Below are 27,822 nucleotides of genomic sequence, written 5' to 3'. Positions count from 1 at the left end.
CGGCGGCGGCGGCGGGGCGGCTCCGCTCAGCGGCCGGCGGCGGGCAGCGTCCATTGCAGCTCGGCGGGGAGCAAACATCCACGGCCTCTGGCAGCCTGCGGGGGCACCCGGCCCCTCTCCGTCCCCCCCGACACCACTGCCCAGGTGCGTTTACTCCTCACCCCGTCCTCCCACCCAGCCCCCGGTGCCGATCCCCGTCCCCGGGCGGCGGGGCGCAGCCGGGCACGGCGCAGCGCACCTGACAGCCCGCCGCCCCGCGCTGTATTTCCCTCCCTTAGCGACAGGGGAGGCGCCCGGCGGCGGCGGCCTCGCCATTGGCGGAGGGGAACGGGGCGAGCGCGGCTATTGGCTGGCGCCGCCGCCAATGGGGAGCGCTGTATCCGGGAGGCCGGTGGGCTGCGGAGCTATTTAAATCCAGCTCGGTGATGTCAGCGCGGGCGGCGGTTGGCGGGGGGAGAGGGGCGGTGGGCGCTGAGCGCTGAGGCGAGCGCGGCGGCCGCGCCTGTCAGGCCGCGTTAGTCACGGGGCGGCCTCTGCCTCTGAGGGGAGGTGAGCGGGAGTGGCCCCGGCCTACCTGCCGAAACATCCCCGCGTTACGGGATCCGGTAGTTCCCCCCTTCTTCTTCTCCGCTCACTCGGAGCGGTAGGGTTTGTCCCGGTGGCCGTCCTGGAATCTATGGGTTAATTTCGGGGCGCACGCTGGGACTGGGCGTAGGCAGGTGTGCTGGCTAGTTGTGCGAGTTTCATGTTAAGCAGTCCCTTAAAGAGAAGGCAAAGGGGCTGCCGTCTGCATTAAGAATAGTTGTGTTCAGGGGGAGGGGTTACCTCACAGTACCTTTCTGCGCCGCTCTGATTGGCATCCACTGCCTCCCCTTGGCCTCGGTGATACTGCAAAGGCAATCAACTGCGTTGAATTTCATCCCTTGATCGTGCCTTAGATAAGGTGTGCTTTGCCCCCCTTGGTGTCCCAGGGTTGCCTGGTTTTAATCCTACAGGAGTGCCACAGGCGGGAAATCCTCAAGTGATGATGCTGGCTTAAAGGTGCACATTAAGGCTATGAAGCATACCCATGGTAGAGTGCAGCCACCTGGCCAATCTTCCTCTTGTGTTTCTGATTCCTGTTAATGGCAGATCCTGTTTTGTGAGTCACAGACTTCTAGGGGCTAAAACTTGATAGATCCTCCTAGCTGCATGTGTTCTGTTTTTTATTGTCTTCCCGGCACAGCAATCACAGATGGAGTTGAAATGGTGTTATGTTACAACAGAAGAAGATAAGCGAAAACAAGATCCAAATACACTGGTTTGTCTTGGCAGAAAATGTCTTGTGATGTGTTCTGCACTTCAATATGCTGGAGACCTGTCCTGCAGCTCATCTTATTTAGCCTAATAAATGCTGTAAAGTGGGATTAGAGTTGTTTGACCTGAGGCGTGTAATCATCCTGCCTGCAGCCTGACACCCTCATGGTAGCACAGCTCTCTCTTTTGTGACCCAGGTTTACCTATGATGTGGAACAAAATGTAGGCATCTCCCATCATACAATGACATATCACTTGTTAGATGATGGGAGCACAAATAAACATTGGGTAACAGGCTGCAAGCTTTCCTCAGTTTGCAGGTGGATGTGTGCTGTGACTAGAGATTTTTGGTCTGCAACTACAGGCATTTTGATGGCCTAAAGATGCATGTCTGGATTTGTGGCCGGAGAAGGACGTATGGTATGGTGAGCTGTGGAAGTGGTTCCATAAGAGCAATGCTGTGGTGCAGTGAGACGAACGCACAGGGTATCACCAAGCTGAATGTTGTTGGTGCCAGAGGAGATTTGTCCTGAGGAAATTGGGACTAGAAACCAGGAGGAAGGAGTTTGGTGACAACCAGGGGACTAAAGGTCTCACAGCCTCCGAGACAGGCCAGCAGGAGCTAACAGCCTACACTATTTCATGGTGGAGCTTCATAGATTCACAGTAACAATTAGTATGAGAGCAGGTTTGACCTAGGGCTTAGCAATTAAAGCTGGAGTGGGGAGTTGGTATCCCCAAGGAAGGATGAAAAGCCCTTACTGTCACATATGAAGGGGCTGTCATTGAAATGATAGCTCTTCACTATGGCAGGGTAAGGTAGCAGAGGTAGGAAACAGCATGGGAAGGCTGACCATAGAGGTGGCTTCTGTGAGAGGAAGGAAAGGCTTGTCATGCATTGGGGTCCTCAGGGTGAATTTGATCTTTATTTAATGAATTTCTTTCACCAAGAGTCAGATGGAAGGATGTGAGAGCCCCTTTCAGGAACTGACTCCATATGTCTTTTCAGTCCCATTGGCGTTTCCTTGCACTTCCCGCCCTATTTGGAAAGCTGCTTGGAATAAAGATGAACTCACTACACTCAGAATGTTGTTTACGTATTGTATTTGTCCATTAATCCCACACTCCAGACTTTCTGTCAGTTGCCTGCAAGGCTCAAGAAATAATAATTTTTTGTTGTTTTGATTGAATTTTCTCCACATGGTCCCTGGCTGCATGACCTCTGGTGATTTGGAAGTGTCACTTTTCTCTGAAATGTCAGATCAGCATTAGCAAAAGATGAGAAGCTGGGCAGAGGCGTTGTGGTGGTCCTGTTCCTGACTCATGCATCTTGCTCACGTTCTTGGAACTAATCTTATGATCAGATTTGAGTTGAGAAGAATTGGGGGAATTTTGAGGGGGGAAAAAGGGAAGGGGGAGGCACTCACCCTCCTCTGCAGGATGGAATGTGTTTTGCTTTGTAAAATGAACATGGGTATTTTAGGGGTAGGAACCGTTGGAATGGAAGGAGCTCTCAGCCTGAAGTAGTATAAACCTTAAGCTTGTTGAGTGGGAGATATTTTTTAATGTATGTGAATGGAAGAGGGAAAGATGAGTGGATCTTTCTAGACTTCATACCTATGGCATAGTTGTAGGGGCAGAAAGGATTTTGAAGAGTTCATCTGGTTCATTGCATGATTTCATGGCCATAAAGCAGGATCTAATCTCCCCATTGCTTTCCTGATGAATATCCAAGTTATCCAAAGACCTTCAGGAACAGAACTTTATAACCTCCCCAGCCATCTCTTCCAGTGCTCTACTTTCCTTAGCTTAGGACACTTTTCTGTTGCCTCCAATTAGAAACTCAAGTGCAGATTAGCCCCATTACTTTTTGCCCATTCATGTAGAGGACAGGTTGTCCCTTCCTCAACATTGAATTTACATATTTTGAAGACAGTCATCATATGTATCCTCAGTCTTCTCTTTTTTTTTTTAGGCTAATCAAACTCTTAATCAGTTCAATTTTTGATCAACAATTTTTTCTAGTCCTTTTCATGTGACCCTGGGGGACTGCAATCCCTGACCCCTCCTCATTTTCAGTCCTACATATCTCTTTAAGAAAGGTCTGGAGAAAGAAGGCAAGTAGTGATTTCAACATTTCCTCATAGTCCTTTTTTTCTCCTAAACAACAATCATGAATGAACAAAATTAATGGCAGGTGAAATCTGCAGCCCCTAGGAAAGGAGCACACACTGCAGGGGAAGATGGATGGATGGTGTTAAAGTGGTGACATAGCTCAAAAGAGGGACATAGGGACAGCTGGATGATAAAGTGATGTGTGCAGCTCCACTGAAAAAGAAAAAGTAAACCCCAAATTTTAGGATGCTTAAGGAAAGGGGATGTTAAATGATGAACAATAAAATGTTGCTGTAAATGACACTTACTTGAAATTGCTGTGTGTTGCAGCACCTCAGCTCCAGAGTTTCACAGTGTACAAGGACTGCTGCTAAGGCTGAGCGTACTGTGTCACGGAGAAACTAGGAGACCTGTGAGTAACTGAAGTTCAGACAAGGCAGAACTGGAAATCCCTTCCTGGTCTTGACACTGCCTCTTCCTGGCCAGTCTTCGGAAATCATTCCTGCTTCAGGTTAGTGATACGTGATACCATTATTTATTTTTTTTTTTTCTCGGTTAAGAACACATTTTGCAGAAGAGTCTGTAACAGTGTGTAGGATTCAGCTCAATTCAGGCTGCAAGATGGGGTCAGTTGCAGTTCGCAGTTTCAAAATATCATTGATAAAAATCTATTTTAAATGTTCTGGTCAGGAGTAGTGAAACTTTTCAATTTTTAAATGTGTTTTCTGTGGAAAATCCCTCTGTTAAATAATTAGCAACTGCTCTAAGCATTACTGCATATTTTATATTTTATCTGCCTGGAAGAAATGGACAGTTCTGTTGCTACAGATTAACCACACTGGAAGACTGCTGGAAGAGAGAATTCATAGTTTATTTCATCCTTTATTTTCATCTGATTATCCAAGGAATGGGACTGGACAGAAGAACAGTTTAATCACAACTTTTCTTCTACTCCCAGTCCCAGCAGACATCTGAGTTTACAAAGAAATAATCTGCAGAAGCTGAAAATGTTAAAACTACAGAGTGAGTGGTTCAACAGTACACAGGATTGCAGTGCTGGATCTTATTTTCTTGGCCAGCATTGGCTATGATGGTTTCTTTGTTTTACCTTTGACATAGCTTTATTCCACATTTCAGTGTAAGTTTTTCTCAGGTGGAAAAAAAAAAATAGATCATCGCTGCAGCTGCAGTTGCATGAATTAGTCTTAGGACACTAATTGTGTTTAAAACAAAGAAGCTGGCTCAAAAAGCTGTTCAGGTTTCATCTTTTCCTCACAGCAATGGAGTTACTAATGATTCTTTTTATGGAATGAAGGAGAAATCATTTTGATGATCAAGTCTCTGTTTGTGAGGCTCTTTGAACAGTAGGTCGTGTCAGAAGTGTGTCACTGACTCTGCCGTGGGCAATTCTGTACATCTTGGTGCTGTTAGCTGGCTACACCAGCAGGCCCTGGAAAGCAACACAGAATGGTAACTGTCACATCTGTTTTCCTAGAAAGTTGTTTTGGCCTGTCTTTGAGACAAACTTTGAATTCTGAGATGGTTTTGTATTCCTAGCACTGCAATTGGCAGCACCATTCCTGAAGGAATAAAATGCTTCAATCTTCATGTGTGTTGTACCTAATGGCCCTCCTGGCTGTCAGCGGGAGGCTTCAGTATGCCAAAAAATGCAGACGTGGGCTCCTCAGCCTAAAGAAATTGCCCTAGATTAGAGAGTACAGACAAATGTTGATTAACCAAACATGCCTACAACACACAAGTCCTCTTAGAGTATAAGCTGACTTCCAAGTTTTCTGCTCTGGTGTAGCACCAGTAGCTCAGAGCTCTAAGCAGTCCTCTGCTTAATTTCACAGCTGTTGCTTAGGTAGCTGATCCAGTTTGTTTTCTATGCTGCGTTATACAGAAGGCCATTACCCGTGGACAGTATCTCTGCATGCACTGGGGCTCAGTTGTGTATTTTGCCCACGGCAGCTTCTTCCACAGTGTTGCCTGGTTAGCACTTGCAACAAGCGTCTCGTGAAGCCTTTAGAAAAATCTCTTCCAGCTTGCCAGGGACAAACATGTAGCATGCTGGTGAGCATCTGGGATTATAAAGAGGATGGTTGCAGCGGTACTCAGTGGTCTGTTAAGGGCCAGATCCCTAGTCGGGCCAACTAGGATTGCAGGGAAAAGATCAAGGACTTGAATAAAGCTAATTCTCCATTCTGGCAGTCAAACTGGGGAAATGCATATTTTCTTGCAGTCCACTGAGGCTTGCGAAAGCTCTTCCATCTCCAAAACGTTGCTGAGACTGATGCCAACAAAAATAACGTGCAGAAACATTTTTAACGTTTATGCCACTCATTTGCAATTTGAGTATGGTGAACTCTTGTGCGCTGAAGTGCCGGGAGCAGAATAGGACAGACCAATCTGTCTACAAAGGCTGGCAGGATTATTTAGCATCACTGAGATTTAGAGATTTTTTTTTTTATTTTATTGATAAGTATTTCTAAAATTCCATTGAATTGTAGCTTTCCTGTTGCGGTAACGCTGTATGACTAACATTTTGATATTTAGTTTGTTAGTAGCTTGGGACCATATATCAAAAGGCAGGGGACACGAAAGAAGCCTCTAAGAATGTGCTCAAAATAGCACAAGGAGGAATTCTATGTAGTATTTCCTAGGTACAGTGTTCCTAAGGCAGTGTAAAATTTTATTCTTTCATGAAACTTATCTATACATATATAACAAAGTCCGTTTCTTAAGTAGTAGCCTGTTAGGGCAAATACTCTTAGATTTGGGATAAAGTATAGCATGATGTGATCTCAGTAGGTAGTATTAATCCCTTCACAATTTTCCATGAAAGCTGGGGAACTTGTGAGAAATGTCCTTTTACAACCCCATATAATGAAGGGGAAAGCTTGTCAGCTGAATTTCCCAGTATCTGGATTCTTTTTGGTTTTAAAAGTTAGCTCTCACATTTCAGTGTTGTCTTCCTTCTCCCCACAATCCCGAAGAACAGCCTAGTCAATAGCTACCATAGAATTTAAGTCCAGAGATGACTCTTACAGTAAATACCAGCATGACATTTAATATAAATTCTTGCCTAAAATATCTGAGCTAAAGCCTAGATCCTATAGGTATGCATATGTATGTATTGGTAGTAGAGTATGATCTAGGTGGGGTTTAGGTGCTATGTTCTAAAAAAGCAAATCCATGTAAACCATTCATCACCTCTCATCATCTGAGCATATGCAGACACCTACCATCTTTGTGACGCTGCTTTAATCCTACGTGGAATGGTTTTATGAAGGCAGCTGCACCTTTAGCATAGATGGAGCTTACTGAGTTCAGCACAGAGCTAGTTCCAGTCAAAAATGCAAACCAGCAGAGATGGTTATTGTCCACCTCTTGCCTAATCGTCAGCCATTAGAGGACTTGCTGGGGGAATCAGACTTTCAGCACCCTCAGACACAATTCCCAATCACTACATGAGAGATCTCACCTTAGTGGCATGAGTGGAATCATGATGCAGCTTCTTCCATGGTCTTCAGAGTTGATTTATATTCTCTGCCATGCTTGCATGGGTCTGTTTTCCTTTCTTTAAACACTTAAAATGCTATATTCATCTGGTTTCTGTGGAATTCCTGGTTTGGAGTAAGGAAACGGATAATTTTAGCACAAGAACTGAAATTGTGTCCGACTGCTGGGTAGATAGAAAGACGTAAATGTCTCTAGTGCTATTTCCTTAGGTTCTCTTTAATTTCTGAGATAAAAATGTACATCTTTGCTCTGGTACACATACTCTCAACCTCAACTTCTCTTGCATCCTTTGAATAATTATTCTGTTAGGAGTTGTAAGTCATGCAGTGCTTTTCAATTTATGTAATTCAGCATGCAGGCGAAGTGCATATCAAATTTATGGGTTGAAATGGAATCATCAGCCATTCACAAGGCAACACCTGCAAGAAGGAGCACTCACAGCTTCTCGTCCTGAGCAACATAGAACAGGGAGCAGCTACTGGGTTAACTTGTCCTAACACAGAGCAAAAGCCTCTGGAGTGAATCCAGCATTACTTATCTGTTTGAGCTGTGCCCATGTGTTTGATTGGTGTCTTGTTTTGGTTTTGTTTTTCCAAGGGAATCATAACTCATTTGCACAAACAATCCCTAAGTCCATAATGAATACACATACCAGGATTTATAACAGATAAATTAAAGGAGATGTGCTCATGAGACAGAAAAGCACACAGTAGTAGAAAGGATAAGAAGTACCCTTTTCATGCTGTCTGGTAAGAATGATCATTTACAGTTCAATATAATTTTAATTTTTAAGTTATTCAAATACCTTCATGAAAAAAGGAAAACAAAGAGAGAAAACGGGTATTTATAGGCACGCTGGTGTCACAAGTGCTTTGGTATTCTGCTTTTGTACATTGCATTCAATATCTGGTAGGTAACATATAGCACTAAAGTGCGCGGCATTTATAAAGACGTCATTAAAAAATGTGACAGTCTAGGCTGCAGGAGAAAATAAAAAAAAACATGGTCCCACTTAATCATTCGCCTGAATCTTGCATGACTTTTTTCAGGGTAAGAAAAACAAGGACTGTTAAGCAGAAACTGTGTCTGGTGGCAAGTCAGCTGCTGCTCAGAAAAAGGGGTGAAATTCTGTATGGTGTCCTCAAAAAATGACAGCCAAGAAGTTGTGATCTGCTGCAGAGAGCTGAGGGTGCATGTTATTCTTTAAATTCATTTAGGTAAATTTAATTTACTGGTAAATCAGCTACGAAAAGATGTTGGAGAGAGAGCGCCATGTTGTAGGTGTGGGTGGAAATAATATGCACAGCAAAACAAGCTGGTTGGGTATGTGGAGACGCGTGTTGCTGGAAAATCTTGTGAGAGTCTTCATACTAGCTGCAGTATCATATATAAACTTGTGTCACATGCTGTTGATCAGGCAGAATTCAAAGGCTGAAGAGACTGAACTGTGGCAGAGGCTGTGTCTTTGTGTGATTGCCAAACAGCCCAGTATGGAACACTTAGTATCATCTTAACTTCTACTTTCTGCTTGTTATGAGTACGTAGTGCTGTTTCATGGCAATTTTGAGGTTGGCTGAAGGACTCTGGGGAAGGGAGTCTGAATGGCACACAGCATTGGAATGGGCACAGCAACAGCTGGAAGATGCAAGAGGATTCATAGGGGAAGAGAAGAGCAGAGGGCAGCAGAGCCCTCTGAAGTTGAAGTGAACAAGCATGGAGTGCAAGGTGGCTTACCATTATGGTATAGTTTAAGACCCTACCTAGGGATGCTAGGACCTGTGGGAAGCTGAAGAGTGTATCAGTGCTGTTTGCTTAGCATAGCAGACCTGCTTATCTAATTATTTCATCTGTAGTATTTCTAGAATACAAGTAATGTGCAAGCTGTACTGCAATGTGAAGACAAGCAATACAGGCAATAGGACAAGAGGAAATGGTCTCAGGTTGTGCCAGGGGAAGTTTAGGTTGGATATTAGGAAAATTTTTTACTAAGCATTGGACCAGGCTGTCTGGGGTAGTGGTTGAGTCACCATCCCTGGAGGTATTTAAAAGACAGATAGACATAGTGCTTAGCGATAATGATTTACTGATGTGTTTTTTGTCAGTGTAAGTTTGATGGTTGGACTAGATGATCTGAAAGATCCCTTCCAAGCTAGGCACAGATGCTGCAGTCCCTGGTATAATCTGGTATGTGACTGGCAGGAGTGGAGGAAGCTTTGTAAAGAAGAGGAGAGCCACAGTACACTTGGTTCCATGGTTCAAACAGCTATAGCTGTCAAAAAATAGTGTTTCTTGTTTAGGAGTTAGCTTGGGTTAAAGCTCTTCAGACCTGCTTGCCCGGGGCAAGCCTCCAGGCTGGAATGCTGTTAGGAATTTGCAGCTTAAAACTTCTTGGCAGCAGTTGCCATTTTTCAGCTTTTGTGGCATTGGAGCAGATTCCTGGGAGCGGGAAGGGAAATCACAGAGGGTAGTTGTGAGACACCTGGGAGATGCGTGTAAGGATGGGGAGGGAATCTGGGAGATGGCAGCAGGGTGTCTGTGGCAGACGTGTGGAGGAGAGGGACGTTGTGCTCAGTCTAAGTCTCTTTCCCTTCTCTCAACCTGCCCCCATCTCTTCCTCCCCAGGGGTGGTTTCTCTTGTTCTTGGCATTTCCAGCCTGTTTCCAGAGCCCACAACTGTCTTCTTCCCACCTCATAGCTGTCTTCCTCTGTCAACTCAATTCTGCCTAGAAAAAACTCTTCCTTCTGGCTTTGCTGTAGCCTCTACTTATTCTCTGCTGAAAAGAAAAGGATGCTGGTGTGAATCCTGTTACAAAGCAAAAAGGGGGCAGAAGGTGGGTGAGGATTACTTAGGCCAGAACAGCAGGTTCTGTCTCCCAAGGCAGTCTTCAGCTGCACCAGCCATTGTAGTCTTCAGCTGCCCCTGCCTTGTCTTGGCCTACTGAGCTGATGTAGTAATTGCATTGATGTCAGAGGCCTGCAGTTTGACCTTCATTTATGTTGCTATGTAGTTTTTAGGGATGTAACTGTTGTTAGGTAAAGCACGATCAGGCAAGTGTTATGAAGGTAACATAATTGGTAGAAGTAGAAGAACTAACCTAAGACAAGAATATTTGCCCAGTGACCTGTGACACCCAGAGCAACACTTGAGAGTGAACCACCGATCAGCAAAGGTGCTCTCCACCTCATCAAACTCATCTACCTCAGCCTGAAGGGCAGCAGCACAGCCCTACCTTCAGGGACACCTGAGTGTGGAGGATTTTCAGGAACATCTGGGACCAAGTTTGTGTGGCTGGAACCAGCACACTTAATGCTGCTCCGCCTGACCACTGACAACCGCCGGTCCAGTCAGCAAGGAAAGGGGAAGTAGAGATAACCACTCTTCTGTAACTTTGTACTGTTAGTTGCATTATTAATTACTCTTTCACAGAGGTAATGAATATCCATGCTCCTTCACACAGATCCAATTATTGCATCATAATTAATGCGTGCATTTAGCCCATCCTGACCAAAACCACAAAATGCCAAAGTCTCCTGAGTCAGTTCCAGCCTGCCTTGTAGGTTTCTAAACTGGAATCAATTAATGATAGGTATTTCCTGCACTCTCTCTCCAAGCTCCTCTCCCAGTTTCTGCCCTTCCCCTTCAAAGTCTGGTTCCCAGTGCAGTGCTAGTCAGAAAGGGGTAACTGTTGGACACACCAGGATCATAGCAGGGAAGAGAGTTTATGGGCACAGTAGCCTCTCTTGTCTGTACACGTTTGAGCTTGTGTAGAGGTTACATGTATGCAGCTTTGTGTCTAGCTTAAATGAGCAACTGAATTAATGCTATCTGAATGTGCATGAATGAAATAAAACATTTTCTTCTTCATTCCAGATCTGTTTTCCATCCAAACTAAAATCTTGGCTACAGCTAATTGATAAGGTCCTCTGTCTCCTAGCATAAATAAAACACTATCTATGTGTTTCTTGAGATGACTAATCATCTCTTCATTCAGGTGTTGCCTTTGGTCTCCTCAGGGCCCTCATATCCCTACCATGTGTAGAACTGGCCGATTATTCCTCTAAGTTATCCTTAAAATAGTTCCATCTTCTGGAACAATGGAAACTTATCTGGACTTTTTAATCTTATAGCCTTATTAACAAAAGATCTGTTTCAGTGGTCTGAGAAGCCCTTTATTCTCTCTCCTGGTTTTCAAGGAAGCTGGTTCCTATCTTTGCTCAGCCAGTGCTTCCATACTGCTTTGCCTACCTGAGTTTTGGCTCACACTTCAAAATGCTTTCTTCCTCACTAGTCTTGAAGTCTGAGTAGTCCTTTACAAACATGTATGGTAGACCATTTTTAATGGCCAAAACATGGCCAGAATTTAATTGCAGACATTCTGGGATTTATGCTGACCATCATAGCCTCTCCTTCATAAATACTATATCTCTCTTTGCACCCACCTCTCTTTTCCTAATAATTAGATTGCAAAATCTTTGTGGCCAAGAACGCCATCATTTTGCTCAGGACTTAGAGAAGCATCTAATATAATTTGCTTATCGTTCATGACTGGAATTCCTAGGTATTACAGAAATACATATTTTTTATTTTATTCATGTATTCATATAAAATATCATGTGGTTTTTAGGGAGTATTTTAGGAGATTTTTGTGAAATATTCCTGAGAGAAAATGCAAACTGCCAGTGATTCAGGATTTTATCCACAAAATGTTTCTCCATGGTTCAAATTGCCATGGAGTTCTTCTTACCTCATTTGTAAAACTAATATTCAGCACTTTTATTATCTATCTGGACCCTCACAGGACCATAAACTGGATCAACCTTCACTGCAGCAATGCTGTGATATTAGGACAGAGCAGTTTCAAAATCAACTGTGTATTCTTTTAGATACTTAAAGTAATAGATTTTCTAAGCTGTATAATCTCACCAGATTCTTACAGTACACCATCTGGCTGTACCATCACAAAAGTCCAAGTATACCCTCCCCCTCCCCAAAAATACAAGATTTTTTTGAAGTATAAGTGTCAAATGTATTTTTACAATTAAATAAATTTGACAAGGTATTTGAAGATGAAAAAGCATCCACAAAACAAACGAAGCAGATTGTGGGGCTTTCCTTCGTAGAAATACTTGAAAATCCCAGACCTGATGGGAATGTGAAATTTGAGCAATGTTTGTCCTTTGCTCCCCGAGTTCTGGAGCACCGTTCTTCCTGCATTAGTGACAAAAATCATGGTACAGATCTCTGGATGTACCCTGGGAATAACAGGGCAGGATACAGAAATTAAATATTTCCTTGTGATGAAGTCTCAGTCTGTGTAGTGCTTTCCTGAATCAGGACTGTTACTAGCAGTAGATCTGATCGTAAAGGTGAGCTTTCTCATCAACCTTCTTTTTACCAAACTCTAGCTTTCTAGTATCGTATAAGCCCACAAATCACAGCCCAAGTTCTAGGCATGCTGCATCAGGGATCTGGCTTATATTAACATCCCTAAGAGATGAGGAAAGAGCTCAGTCTGCAGAGGAATCTGAGGTTCCATTAAAGCCTTATTGCCTGTTAACTGCACATTTAAGATCATTTGCAACACTCCATCATCCGGATGAGGTATGCTACATCCCACCTGTGTATGCATTGCTTTTGCCAATGAAAAACCCTTTTATTCTTGTGTACTCCCATTGTTCTCCATACAGAAAATTTGTTAGTGTTCTCAAAAGTGTGCCATCTCTGCAAGAATCACTCATATTTTTATGTACATAATTTAAAAGTATATGTATTTGCATACATGTATTAAAAAGACAGGTTTATATGTACACAACTGTAAGAATAGCAAATGAGATATGAACTGATATTTACAGATAGTCCGAGGCCGATGATCAAAATGCAGAGCCCCTGGGTAGGCAGGTGGAAGAGTAGCGTATCTTTTCATAACTGAAATCACAGGAACATTAGCAAAGTAGAATGAGACTTCTGCTTGAATGCCTTTTCTCTGTATCCATGCAACCCCTGAAAGCTGTGCTAAGGTGAATTTCAGTTCTCATTACAGATTTCAGGAACATGCAAAGAAAAAAATTCCCATTCAAAATGTCTCATCTGATCCTGCTTAACTGGTAGTTGAATGGGCAGAGTTCCCACTTTTCTCAGCTGTTGGCTAAGTATATTTCTTTTGTACCTGTGATAGCCAAGGGAGGCATTCTTTATAAGTGGTGTTGCTGGGCAAAGACACTCCCGCAATCTCGGAGACCATCACTCCATCTTATTTCTCAACAGTAGCATTAAATCTTATGCTGGCATGGGTTTCTGTGGAAATCCTTCATGCACATAAATGCCTAAAACTGTAATGACAGCAAACTGCCCCAAGCTGAAGTATCAGGATGCATTTTCACAATTAGCCTCTGCTGCTCTCAGTCCGATTTGCTACATCCTTCCTCTGTGCCCTGCACCTGCCAGCAGCACAAGTGGTCCTACAGTTACATAACTCATGGATCAGCAGCCCCATTTGGCAAAAACAACAACAACAAAAAAACAAATTGGCTTTTGGAGGGGATAGGGTTTGTTTTCAGCTTAGGCAGGTCTGTCCCCTGACTGTACAACCCCGCGGGAGCCAGTCCCAACACCCAGGCAGGAGGCAGGGCCAGGACATAAGGATGTGTGTCCTGTGTGGCAGAACATCAGGTTATACGTATCTTTAGCAGCAATGCAGATGACTTAAGCTGATAAAATCTCTCACTAAAAAAAGTATTAGAACACATTGATAAAAATGAATTGTGCAAATTGCCAGGACTTGACAGTATCTATTCTTGAATTCCAGCATAGCTAAAATATGAAATTGCTGTACTGCTTTTTGTGGTGTGTCACTTGAATTGGCCTGAGTAACAGAAGAATCAAAGTTGGAGGGTTTGGGATTTTTTTAAGGCTTTGCCACGTGTTTGGTAAGCATAAGCAGGTATGTCTGATTTCTGTACCAGGAAAATAAAGTAAAAATGTAACCAAAGCTAGAACTAATGTATACAGTAAGTAGATAGAATAAGAGTCACTATGGTTTTGTCAGGGGGAAGTTGTACTTCAAAAAACTATTAGACTTCTTTATGATGAGTGTATAAAAGTGAAGAAGGAGCTGAGAGGGATCCAGTTAGATTTCCAAAATACTTTTGACCAGGTCCCTCAGTAAAGGCTCATAAAAAAATGAGTTTCTGATGAGGTAAGAGACAAAATGTTCTGTGGGTCAGTAACTGTTTAAAAGCTCTGCAGTAATGGATAAAAACACAAGTTTTTTTTCACAACAGAGATTTGTTAGAATTTCCCTGGGGATCTATGGTGGTCTTTTTTATTACTAAGGGAGGTTGAAAAGGTGAAGAATATGGTGATGAAGTTTACTGATACACTAAGTTCTTTAGGATATGAAAATCAAACGCTAGCTGTAAAATGTTGCAGAATGACCCCGTGAATAGCTGAAGGAGAAAAAAGCTGACAAAAGTAGGTTAATTTTAGAAACTCCTAACTTTTCAATATAGACTAATGGTTTCTCAACTAACATTACTGCCATTCAAGAAAGAGGCCATGAAATAATTTTGACCAGTTTGATGAAAATACTCAGTCACAGATAAAAGGCAAACCCCAAGGAAAGAAACTGGGAACAAATGGAAAACTTTGGTGTAGTATTCTACTTTTCTCTAGTTCGTATTTGTCTAGGTTACAAGGAAGAGCAAAAAGTATGATCAAAGGTGTAGAACATTTTCCATATGAGGAGATAGTAAATAAAGAGTAAACAGACTGAGACCTTTACATTTGGAGCAAGGATAACTGAGGGGATACAATGAAATCTACAAAAAGTGTGACTGATATGGAGAAGGGCAGGTAGGCAGCAATCGTGTGTCTTCTCACAATAAGAGAACTGAATGGGAGTCTATAAAATTTCGACACAAGTTATTTTTTCCGTAGTAGAATTCAATGTGGAATACACACACTATTATGGTAACAAAACCAGGAATGGGTTAAAAAAGGAGTCAGAGGGATCTGAGAGACAGGCCCGTTGAAGACTATTATACAGTGGTCTAGAAAAAAATCTCCAGCTTGGAATTACTGGGAACTACAGGATATGCCCTGGAAAGAATGAATTTATATGGCTAATGAGCTTTTCATAAGCACCCACAACTGACCACTCTGCGGAAGACAGAACCAAGCTATGAAGACCTTTGGTCTGCCCAAGTACAGACATTGTAACTTCTACTTTCCAAACAGAATTAATGACTTTTATGAGCTTTCTAATATCAACCACATAATGTGAGGTTAGCCCAGGTAAAGGATATTTCAAATATTACGTTTATTTCAGTATTGCCTCGATAACAGTAATGAAATATCCAAAGGGCATCATTTAAGTGGCATTGGTTATATGCCATGAATGCAACAAGCCTATATATGAGACCAGAGCTCTTTATCCTGGTAAACACCATGCCATATGTTTTTATCAGGCAATAATTTTGGGGAGAATTAATCTTTATAAAGTTATTATGTTAGAGTGTCCTAGTTATGTCAAAGCATAGAGCTGGGGGCTTCTTCATTTATACAAATATTGCTGAACATTTAATTTCAGATTCTCAGTCTGGTGGATAATAAAAAATGACTACCCACCAAACTTGTAGCATTAAATGGAGACTATATTTTTGGCAGCTCATTGGAGAGGGATTAATATTACTGGAATTGCTTTGTTTCTCAGCAATGCTTCCTTAAAAACAGTTTCGTCTGAACACATATTTCTATTTTATTGAGAAAAGGAAATATGGTATTAGAAATCAATGTTTTTAAAGGGTAATTTAAAGAAATCTAATCTTGGCAGATGCTGAAATATTTTCAATTTAAAACAAATAGTATTTCTGTCATCCAGTCGGCTTTTTAAAATTAGACCATTACTCCTTGATAAGTTAATTACAAAACAGAAAGAGACCCAACCAATCTAAAAAAGCGTATTAATGAAAGTATAGACCACATGTCTAAAAACTGCTTTTACTGATTTATTGGTGAATTTTTACTTTTTATATGAAAAACCTTTTCTCTGACGTCTTAAATCATAGGAAAAAATGCTCAATTTTTCACCCAATCTCAACTAATTTTTTTACATTGGTACACTGATGGACTGTTGTTTTTCTGTGCTACCATCCATTATAAAAAGTGACAGCATCATAATTGAAATTATTTAAAATATGGTGCATTTAGATAATTCTTTACTTCAGTATAAATATGACTACATAAGAAATGCTACTACTGGAAATTGCTAGGATGAGCTACCGAAATGGAATTATTGCTCAGCAGGCCATATTCCTCTGGGGGTAGGAAATGAAAAATATCAGAAGTTCTTTTGAAATGCAAAAAGATAAGAGGAATAGAAGGAACATTTTTTGTTGTGTCTGAGGCCTGGTCATCTTTAGTCAAATCTTTATGCCGCAGGGCAGATACCCAGTATCAAACGCTGCGGAAGTTTCACACTGCAGAGGCACTTAGGCTCCATGCAGACATGGGAAACATGGAATATGTTGCAACCATGGGTTGAAATGTCTCCAGATCCATCAGCCGAATCCTAGGCTCACTGAAATCCCTGACAAGTCTTTCGGCCTCGTGAAGTCACAATTTCACCCCAAGTATTTTGGGTAAATGCAAGCAAAACTCACAAAAAAAATTGCATTGGCTGATTAGCTTTGTAATATCTGTCCAGAGATGTCTCTGTAACTGTGTTGCGTGGCTGCATTTTGTGCTTCTTACAGTAAGAACCAGCCAGACAGCCCAGTGGGAATCCTTCTGGGTCTCAGCTGTGCCTGAGCCAAGGTCGTGGCAGGTATCAGTCTAACAACTTAACGGTATGAATAGTGGCAGGCCAGAATCCAGACTAAATGCACTGTCCCTGATTTGGTTACCAGTATAGAAACTGTCCCACAGAGCCAACTGGTTTGGCAATTTCTGTTGGAGCCTGTCACTTGGAGGTGTGTGCTGACTGGTATGCTTCACCTAAAATACTATTTAACCTCAAACAAATGGAATAAAAATATAATGGAAGAGGAAAAGGTTTTAAATCTTAACAAAAATATCAATAGATATTTTCATTTGCCCAGAATGTTGCTGTCCTAAAGTGGACAGGCTGATTTAGCCTTTTCAGATACTGAATATTTCATAGAAACAACACCGCCTCGTAACCCAAATTTGTTCTCTCTGCCATTTTTTCTGCAGTCCCACACCAGCTGGCACATGCAACAGAGGCTGATCATATCTTCTTATGGCTATTTAATTGCATACCTAGTCCCTTAACAGCCCCCTGATAATTAATGGACAATGATCTTGGCTCAATTCAGTGTTTTATTTTCCTGCCCTTATTTCAGAAAAAGGTATTTCAGCCCAATATGGCAGGGGGCCCAATAGGGCTCAGTATAGCCCACTATTAGTCTCTGAGTGCTGCCATATTGCACATCTGTCCCCCTTGACCATAACCAGAATGGCATCTAGATCAGGCTGCTGCTTTTTTATTCAGCACTTCCATGGCCTAGTTGGCCGAGAGGTGTCCAGAGTTTCAGGTAGACAAGGTTGTGTGACTCCAACAAGGGTAAGCCACGGTCACGATAAATGGCAGCTGCTCACGATGCATTTGCTGTACCTGGTGACATCCAGAACCAGTAAAAATAGAAGAAATTTTAAGGAAAAAATATTTATAGACAATTTTTATACTTCAAATACAGACAAAAAGAGCACAGGATGCAGTCAAACCCCCAACCTTCAATACATACCGTCCAGTGGTAATTTAAAGAACCCAGAACTTTTTTTTTAAAAAGGTCATCTTTTAATTATATGTGAAGTCTCCTTTATACAAGGTTTCCCTATCACTCTTCACATCGGTTCTATCTTAGAAATAACGACTACCTATAAATTGCAGTATTTTTCACCTTCCTAAATGTGGAGCAAAATTTAGACAGGCACTAGGTCTTTGGCTGTACCCCCCACCTTCCCTTCCATGAGCAGCAATACAGATACCACTGCAAAGTTTGTCATATTACAGTGTTAGATGAGAATAAGCAAGGGAAGCAATTATGTCCATTATCATCAAGTGTACAAGCGCAGTGTCCAGCATCATCTCCAGATGTTAGCCTCATCTCAGTGGACAATATAAGGGGAGATTTAAGATTGACCAGTCTGACCATTTCTTTGAAAGTTGTATCGCAGGTGGACATCTTTTACTATGTACTCCTGCAATCATGCAAGTAATTAAATAGCACATCCCAGGTGATCCCAAGGAGCTCCTAAAATTAAATCCCTGAGCCTCACAATGTTATTGTGATTAGCTGTCTGTCTTAATAGGGTTTTTGTTTGTTTGTTTTATTGCACCTGTCTGTGTGCTAGGGCTGACAAACCATAATTTGACACAAAATATTTAGAATGGTTTATTACTGAGATGAGGGCTTATTTCCATTTTCCCAGACTACATGCTCTTTCTTTCCCTTGCTTTTAATCACAAATTTTTATGGCAGTGAGAGACACAGCAATGATGTTCACCCCTTCTATTTAGAGGGAAAACCTGTCTGGTGCTGTTTGTTTTATCTTCATCTTACGAAGTGACACAGTCTAAGTACCCTGAAGGACAGGCGCGTTAGCTCTGCAGTTTTGATTTGGGCTTGTTCCAGGTTAGACCATTTTTCAAACATCAGTAATTACCACTGTGGAACAGTTTGTATTGTGATATAAATGAAATTACTTTCTTTAAGGGCAAACTTCTAATTTTCACAGAGGAAAAATGGAAGTCAGAAGTTCTGTCCAAAAAATAAATATAAGCTGCACTGAAAATTGGACTTGGGATCATTATTGGTGAGTTCACATTAACAGGCATTAGGGAAGTCACTGTTAGGATGAGAGCTCTGAGCTCTGAGAGTTCTGTCATTTGCTTGTGGCTTTTCAGCAGGAGTTTCTCAAGTTGCTCCGTGGTGGAGAAATGTGCAAGGTCAAGTGGGGAGTGTCACCAAAGACTTGTGTTAGGGACTGTGTCTGGCCTGGGAGAATGTAGTCTCCCAACGTAAGTCCATTACCAGGGACTGCATTTGACTCTTGTGATATTTATCATAGTTATTAATGCACCAGCTCAAAAGGTCAAGTGACTTGCAGGAGATTCTCAGTTTTCATTTGAGGAAAAATGTGTTTCTAGCCTTGTACTTCTGGAGAAAGGAAAATATAAATGTACAAAGACTTAAGAAGTAGAAGGATACTTAAAAATAATCAAAGACACAATAAACATGAAGAATTTTTGCTCTGATGCTATGACCTGGAGGACGAATTCATGATTTTTGGATGTCAGGGGTAGGAAAGATTAGGACAGACTTTGTCCTAATTGAAAGAGGTGGAGGAATCTTCAGAACTATTGGTTATATAAAGAGCTGTTGCCATGTATTTAGCACATGAGATGATATCTTATTGTCTGTTGATTTCCCCCCAAAAATTAATTATATCCAGTCAAAGCAAGATGAAGAATCCATGCAGTGTTGTAGGCTATGATCTCTATGCTTGCTACCTCACTTCAGCCAATCAGAGTTTAATCAAAAACTTGAACCCTGTTGTTGCAAAGTTGTGCTGGTTTTGTCTGGGTATTTTTTTTATGGTAGCTAATATGGGGCTATGTATTGGATTTGTGCTGGAAGCAGTGTTGATAATAGAGGGATGTTTTAGCTGTTGCTGAGCGGTGCTTACACAGTCAAGGCCTTTTCTGCTCTTCACACCACCAGCGAGTAGACTGGGGGTGCACAAAAAGTTGGGAGAGGACACAGCTGGGAAAACTGACCCCAGCTGACCAAAGGGATATTCCATACCATATGATGTTGTGCTCAGCATATAAAGCTGGGGGAGGAAGAAAGAATGAAGAGATATTCAGAGTTAAGGGGTTTGTCTTCCCAAGTAACTGTTATGCATGATGCAGCCCTGATTTCCTGGAGATGGCTGAACACCAGCCTGCCAATGGGAAGCAGTGAATTAATTCCTTGTTTTGCTCTGTGTGCTCGGCTTTTGCTTTACTTATTAAACTGCCTTTATCTCAGCCCATGAGTTTTTTCACTTTTACTCTTCCAGTTCTTTCCCCCATCCTACCTGGGGGGAGTGAGCAAGTGGCTGCGTGGTGCTTAGTTGCCAGCTGGGGTTAAACCACAACAAAAGTAGATCCACAAAGGCCACATCTGCTCATGTAGCACAGAATTTCTCTTCCACAAGGGCCTCAAGACCTGCTTCAGGGCTGGAGCTTCCCATCAGTCAGTTAAATTGTTTAATTTTATTTAAAAAATGAAACCAGACCTTACATGAAATATGGTAGGGTTCTGCTGACTGCAGTTTGCTGTGGGATGATTAAAAATGGCCAGGCCTGAAATACTGTTTTGATTAGCGTTTGTTCAGAATAGTGAAATGCTGGAACAAAAAGTAAGGTGGGTTAGCAAGCTTCCAGCTGCTATGAAAGCATACATATAAGAGCAGTAAGATGTAGTAGTAAGAAAGAAAAGCATTAATTGAAGCATTAGACTGTGAGAATTCTTTGGGGAAGATTTTCACCAGCTCCAGCTTTGTGCAAGCGCTGCATCCCTTGCTAGCTGGGCTGAAGTCTTCTATGGCAAGCAGTGCCATCTCAGAGTATCCTGTAATGGGCATCACACAGGCTTGGTGTTGGAAGCATGGGGTAGAAATCACGACATCTTGCACAATGAAGTGGGGGAGGAATGGATCTGCTGCCTGTGTGGTCTGCTTTAACCCAGAGGGCATCTGTCTGCCAGCCTTTGCTGGAGGAAGGTTTCAGTCCTCACAGTCCACTGGAATAAAGGTGACACAGTGGGGAATCAAAACTGAAGTTGTGCCTCCACTTATGGCTTTGAATTATTGTACTGGATGTCAAGAGATGGCACACAGAGTCTCTGTCTTCTACTGTGAGTTCTAACAAATACCTACTGTTTGATGATGACCTGTAAGTGGTTAAATTTTTTTCTCAAGTTTTACCATTGGACTGCTTTATAAAACCAAAGTATGTAAATGAGTTTTCATTCTTTTAATAGTGCTCTGTAAGAATAAGACCAGGGGTGGGGTGAGGTGGCATGTTGGGGATTTTTCACTTCCTGTGCATTTTTTTCAGTTTGATTCCACATTTAATTTGCGGTTCAAATTTCCAGTGTGTCCTTTTCTTGGAGACAGATGCTCCTAACAAAGTGAATTCTTACATCATTCAGGGATAAGAGTACCCACAGAACTTCCTGGGCCTAGAACAAGTATTTCCTTATTAGCATTTGACATTGCTGCCAGAATATGAAGAGAGGACTTCTCTATTGAACTTGATGGCTCCCAAATTCCCTTTTGATTAGCTAGCCAGTAGTCAAATTTTCAAGGAAAGAGCACAGCTCTTTCAGAAGTGAAGTCTACCAGTTCGTCAAAAATGTCTTTCCTTTCATATCCTCTGACATAAGGCAAAACCTCATTATCTGAGAAGTTTCCAACAATTGTCTTCCAAAAATCATAAAATTAGAAATTTTGCTATAAGTGACCAATACATTCTTATTTTTCACTTTGAACTCATTCTGTGTGGTTCAGCTTCATTTGTTTGGTTCATCTATCACCTGCAGATTGATAACACCCTGGAGTCTACTCATGGCCAGGTCTTCATAATGTGAGATGTTGTATAAACACACTAGCAAAATGATACCCCGTCCCAGACACAGCCTAGAATCATTGTTGAACACAATCCTAAAGATGACTAGACACCCAAGGAAGTAGGAGGACTATTGGTCAATACACTGTGCTACCATAAAACATGACAGGCTGGCTTTAGCTTGTTCTCTTCTGTCACATGTTTGTAGTCTTAAGGTTGCAGCTGTACAATAAGAGAGCCTTATTTGCCGCTCACATTATCAATATAACGGTTTTCTGCTTGTGTCACAGCTGGAGACTGTTAGAAAGTATTTGAGACCCTACTGAACACAACTTCTTGTGGTTTTTCCCTTGTGCAGGCTTGCTCCAGGAGCAGTGAGTGGATGGCTCAAGGGTATGAAAGAGCTACTTAAGAAAGTGGTGTGCAAAGGAACACAGCTAAAAGAAATACTGGGTTTTTCTAACCCCTCTCACCTAGCAATGCTGTTTCTTGTACCTTCAGTTTCATCTGCTTCTCACAGTCTATCCTACCAAACGTGCCTACGTTTCAAAATTACCCTGGCTTTGGAATGAAGGTGTCAGCAGCTGCAAGACCCCGTAGGGTGTGATTATGTTATTTCCTGTCTGTTGACTATGTTTAAACATGTGCCAAACTGGAAAGGTCATTTTTCTAGCGTGACTCTGGAGTACGCTTAATGATAGTCTTGTTACTGACTGACCTCCTGTACCTACAGAGATTAAACATCTTGGACAAATTTTCATTGCTTGAATCTGTGCCAAATCCTTTTAATGCGTGAAGGACTTGATCACTTTTAAACCAGTGGTGTAGAGCAAACAAGGCTCAGTCGTTTGATGCCAGGGGGCCTGCTTGATTTTTGCAGTAAAGAAACAGAAATTTATAACCACTGTGGGGACAGCAAAAGAAAATGTATCTGTGCAGATCTTTGTCGATAGTCTAATCTGATTGCTAGGTCCATCCCGCCTGGCTGAGTGATGCTGCAGCAGCCAGCAGTACTACAGCCGTGCTGCCCTCCATGATGAAAACACATTATCTGTCTCCAGGGTTTACCATCAGAAGCATAACCTTAGCTTTCAAAACAAGGCATTTTCTTTTTAAGTATTTATATTGTGGAAATTAAATTAGATGACGTCGCAGTGTTGGTTTTAGCAACTTGCACTTACTCTGCTTCCATCATATTTACACTTAAACGTAGCTGAAAAAATCTTATTTAATCTAGAATGGGGCTATTTTTAGGGCTCTTTTTATGCAACATTGACTATTAACATTTCACAGCATCTGGTGACGTTGGCTTTTCTGATTGTATAGAACTTTGCTGAACAGGAATTTTTATTTCATTTAAGAGCAATTCTTTGCACTACCTGTATTCTATGTCTTCTCAGAAGTAGGGATGATGACAGGTGATGTCTCAAAAGATAAGTAATCTTCCACTACAGACCCTCTGTCTACAGTAAGTTCTCTAGATGTTGTACATGAGGTTCACCAGGAAAATTCATCATGGCATATTACGTACTTTATTTATCCATCCCACTTGATACAGCTACTAAAAATAGCCAGGTTTAGATGAGTGAGTCTTTTCCTCTTGCATGTGTCAGTCTGCAGGATCTAATTCTGTAACTAATTTCACAAAACTGAAGACTGATAAGATGAATGGGCTGCATTCACCTACTAACCAAATGTGAAATTGTATCCTCTAAGAATATCTATGATTTAAAAATCCTTAGGACAGATGTCAATTAAAAGGAAAAGAAATGGGAGGGATTCCTTCCACCCTTTCATACTTATTTCCTCTTCTTCTTCATCGTGTACCCATGTTATTGTTTCTGTCTTCAGCTAAGCTTTCTGTCTGTGTTTTTCCCATTTTGTATGTCTTTTTTTTCTCTTCTTTACTTTTGCTTATTCTAGGTTACACTACCACTATGTGAGAGAATATTTCCACTTATTTTTAGGCTTTTTCTGTACTTTTATTATTAATGAGCATACACCTGTTACACATGCATTGATGTTTAAATGAATATTTAAACCGATTCATCATTAGTATGATTGAAACCAAGTTCAGCATCAACCAATGGCAGATTCTTGGTCTTAGTATATGTAGTAGGACTCGTCAAATAACAGTCCAATTTTGAAGGAGAGGGTAACAATTACAAATTTTTTTTGCACACCCTGGCCTTCTGGTGATACTTTCAGTAGAAAAAGCAGATGATTGAATGCAACCTAGCTTCTTACCACTAGAAATGGGTTTGCTTACATCATGACTAAAGACTGCACTGACAGCAGACCACAAAAAAGCTTGCAAAACCTGAGCTTGTGGTTTAACATTGACAATAAATCTCCTGTGCGCTAAGAGAGACAGGATGGGCCAGATTGCAGTTTGCTGGGCAAATATGCACAGGGACAAGGACAGAAGGACAAATAATTCTTTCACCCAATCCTTCCTTTCTGTGCTCAGGGGCAGGTTGTAGAATACAGTAAGAGATGAAAAATAGCAGCTGCAAAAATACAGAGCAGCCCAACCTTTCTTCAGAGGCGGTGCTGAGCAGGCCAGCAGGATTGCAAAAGAGGTGGGCTTGGCACAAGTGTGAAGAGAGTATACATCTACCACAGTTGCAAGGTCACGCAGATATCACTCAAATATCCATGAATATTGGAGCTGCAGCTGCTGCCAGAAATTAAAATGGGTTTTTTTTGCCAATGTAATTCCACAGGTAGAATTATATTTTCGTATGTAGGATAGTATCACTTCCCACATGGAGGTCCTTGTTCCAAAGTAACACAGAATGCCTTTTTCCTTAGTTTATTTGTCATGGAACCTTACATTCATAAATATATTGCTAGACATTTACTGGTATATTTTTCAGTGTAGACAAGTCCTAAAACTATTATTGATTAAAAAAACCCAACACCTGAGGAAGAACAGGAGCAGTACTGATGCTGGGGTGTCCTCGTACGCAAAATCCATGTCTGACTCAGGACGAGTCCGGACCATTAGACAAAACACTGTTGGCAATGGAGCACCATGTTTAGCAATTTAAGGAGAGAGATGCAAAGCAATAGAAAGGAATCCAAAAAAGCAACAAAGATGCTTCGACACATGGTTGTGCATTTCACAAGCACTGTGCTCTCTTAAAATAACACGGAAGGAAGAAAGAAAAGCCAGAAAATTATATATCAGCAGTACTATTTCTAAAAAGAATGGTTTTCAAACTTTTCCATGAGGCATTAACAGCTCTTTAAGGGATAATCTTTATTGCTTTGTAATGTACAAAGCAATAAACAGCTGCTGAGATTGATTAATAGCCAAAGCAAAGTTGAGGCATGTAATCAATCTAAAAAGCCATTTATTGTGAGTATACTACAAAGCAATAGAGATTATTGCTGTTGCACAACAAACCATAACAGCAAAACCACACACACATACACACACACACACACAAAGCGAAAACAGTTGTTTTCTTCTCAAGGCTCGCAGTGCTACGCTGCCTTTTTCCTGAGCTTTCAAATGGCAATCTCTTTGATTAAGGCAGGCAACTGTCCTTACAACAAGCGATCTGCATGAAAAAGTAATGCTCTGAGAACTTCTGTGTTACCTGAGGGAGAAATAATATTTGTTTATTTAGTTCTGTAACTAGAGATACTAAATTCCACATGTATCCCTCTTGTCCTTGGAACTGGTACTGCTATTCGTGTTACCAACAAAAACAACGAATTGGCTCACCAATTGCAAAATGATCTAATTCATGCTGATGCAGAAACGAAGGCTCTTTACTTTTGCTTTTTTAATGAATGACTACTAAATCGCTTCAAAGTTTTCCACAGGAATTCTGAATGGGGCAGTTGGGTCTAGCTCCAGCTGTTTTGGGCAACCACCTCACCCCATTCATTTTCTACAACTTTAATACAGCTCTTAATATAGTTAGGGTTTTGCCTCCTTCAGTCTTCCTGGGAGGCTGTTTCAGAATCTTACCTCTCCGGTGGTTTTGAACATTTAAAAAAATTTCCATTTTGAGTTTTCCAGGTCGCATAATGCTGATTTCTGAATCAACACTGTATTTTAGCAGAAATTGCTCTTTATCTTCATTAAAGATAAAACATGGAGAGAGTCTCAGCAGAATAAACAAGCCATGCTGTTGTCTTCTGCCAGGATAGACTTGTCCCTTGATCGGTCTCAACACCCTTCTCTGCAGCCATCCCCATCTCAGTCCCTCTCTCCTGAACGTGGACACTCTGGATGGCACCGAGCCCCAGAGAGGGTCTCAGCACTGCCTTCTCCAGCCACACTCGCTCGCACCATCTCCTGGAAGTATCTTGCCTGATATACCCAGGGATTAAATCTGCCTTTTTCATCTCTCCTTAACCTTAAAAGCCAGTGGTTAACTTGCACTTCCAGCCACAACTTGCATATCCTTGTTTCTGAACTGATGACCTTGCAACTTATGACAGAAATTTGTATTAGTTCACAAGGGCACAGGCTTGCAATTTGCACTATTAAGTTTCATTCCGTTTCTATTACTCTAGTTCTCAAGGTTATTCAGGTCTTCCTGTATCATATTGCCATCCTCTTCCATATTAATGATGTTTCCCATTTTCGTGTCATCAGCAGATTTCATTAACAAACTCCATCTTCCAATTTTAAGGTAATGAATAAAAATATGACTAAAGATGTATCCTTGAGGAACTCTGTTAGTAAAACACCATTCAGAGCCAGGTATCACAATAATAGGAAGTGAATTCTTCTATTTCGCATTTGCAGGAAATACAATTCAGCTCAGTGAAAATTAAATTTGAGATCGTAGTGAATATAAACTTTCCAAACTCTTGTCTTCAAAAATCTGAACTATTTCATACCTGGAGTTACTTAAAATTTAATAACACCTACTTGAGATATTAGAATGAGGATTTTCATAATTCCATGTAGATACATCTTTATGGTTATAAAAATTTGGAGTGTAAGAATAGTACTCATGGTGTAGAGGTCACTTTGATTATTTCTAAGCCTTTGACTTTGGTAGTTAAAATATTTGTTTTAAAGTTATTTTATGTAGCAGTCAATTTTACCCTTTAGCCAGTCTTATATTTAATTTCTTTTCATTTTTATACTATTCTAGGAAATCACAGCTTCCCTGGAGAAGATGATCTGTATGCTTGAGATCACATTCTCCGTGAATTCCTGTTCTCTGGGGTCTGGCATTTCAAATTCCCTTTTATTCCCACTTTGGGCAGCTGTACCATTCTTCCTGCAGGACACACTGGGCCTAGATTCACCCCTTCTTAGCTCTTCCCTACTTTTTATCTCTCATAAAGAGTCCCTCCCCATCTCTCCTGTAGGCCCCCTTTAGGTACCGGAAGGCTGTTATAAGGTCTCCCCGGAGCCTTCTCTTCTCCAGGCTGAACAACCACAACTCTCTCTGCCTGTCTTCATAGAAGTGCACCAGCCCTCTGATCATTTTCGTGGCCCTCTGCTGGACCTGTTCCAACAGGTCCATGTCCTTCCTGTGTTGAGGACTCCGAAGCTGGAGACAGTAGTCCAGGTGGGGTCTCACAAGAGCAGAGTAGAGGGGTAGAATCACCTCACAGTCCTCTGCAGGTCAACGCTTGAAGTTCTGCTAACAGAACTTCTGCCAGTAAAACTGCCTTGTTTAAACAACATCAGCAACAGGACCGTACAGAAGATGCAGGTTGCAACATACTTTGGCCTGGGTGTTAAGGAGAAGGGCAGCTGGGCTCTCCCTCACCCTGCAGCCACCAGGATGCCCGCTCATGAGGAGCCCTGAGGCTGTGTATGCCAGGGTTGCTGCTGCTGCTGGCCTTGTTTGAACCAGAAAGTTTTACTGGCGGAAGTTCTGCTGGCATGTGCTACTGACATAGCTGTTTTGGCAGGATGTGTTCACGTTTGGCTGTTTTTTAAAGATGCACTATGTCCTCAGAGCACCAGCAGGCTGTTATCAGCAAAAGAAGGCTGGCATCATGGGAAGGTAACCCAGGATACCTCGTGCCACGTTTGGTAGATTGCCTTCTGGTAATTTTTTGCAGGGTATTGTGGAGCTGCCATTGTATACAATGTCACATCAAAAAAATCTGTGTAAATATTGGGTCAGATTTTCAAAAACTCTTCTATCCTGTGCGATAACCTATTTTTATATGTGTTGTTTCTCCATATTGCAGATTTCTCAGTGCCAGAAACCCAGACTGTATCAAACAGCAGAGCTTTCTTGTTCATTTAGGGCAGATGAAA

The 27,822-nt window shown here is 41.6% G+C and overlaps 1 protein-coding gene across 15 annotated transcripts in view; it reads left to right on the top strand.

The window, feature by feature from the left end:
• Positions 1-18: 18 nt before the first annotated feature.
• The window catches only part of ARMC2 (armadillo repeat containing 2), a 102,369-nt gene continuing 74,565 nt past the window's right edge, over positions 19-27,822 (top strand). For all 15 annotated transcript variants that reach the window (XM_014964457.1, XM_014964456.1, XM_014964454.1 and 12 more), the window contains exons 1-2: positions 19-144; positions 3,742-3,922. The gene's annotated coding sequence lies outside the window, so the exon portion shown is untranslated. The remainder of the gene's footprint in view (positions 145-3,741; positions 3,923-27,822) is intronic.

This window comes from Calidris pugnax, unplaced genomic scaffold, assembly GCF_001431845.1.
Source record: "Calidris pugnax isolate Ruff unplaced genomic scaffold, ASM143184v1 scaffold219, whole genome shotgun sequence".
NCBI classification, from domain to species: domain Eukaryota; kingdom Metazoa; phylum Chordata; class Aves; order Charadriiformes; family Scolopacidae; genus Calidris; species Calidris pugnax.
This window is presented reverse-complemented; position numbering and strand designations above follow the sequence as displayed.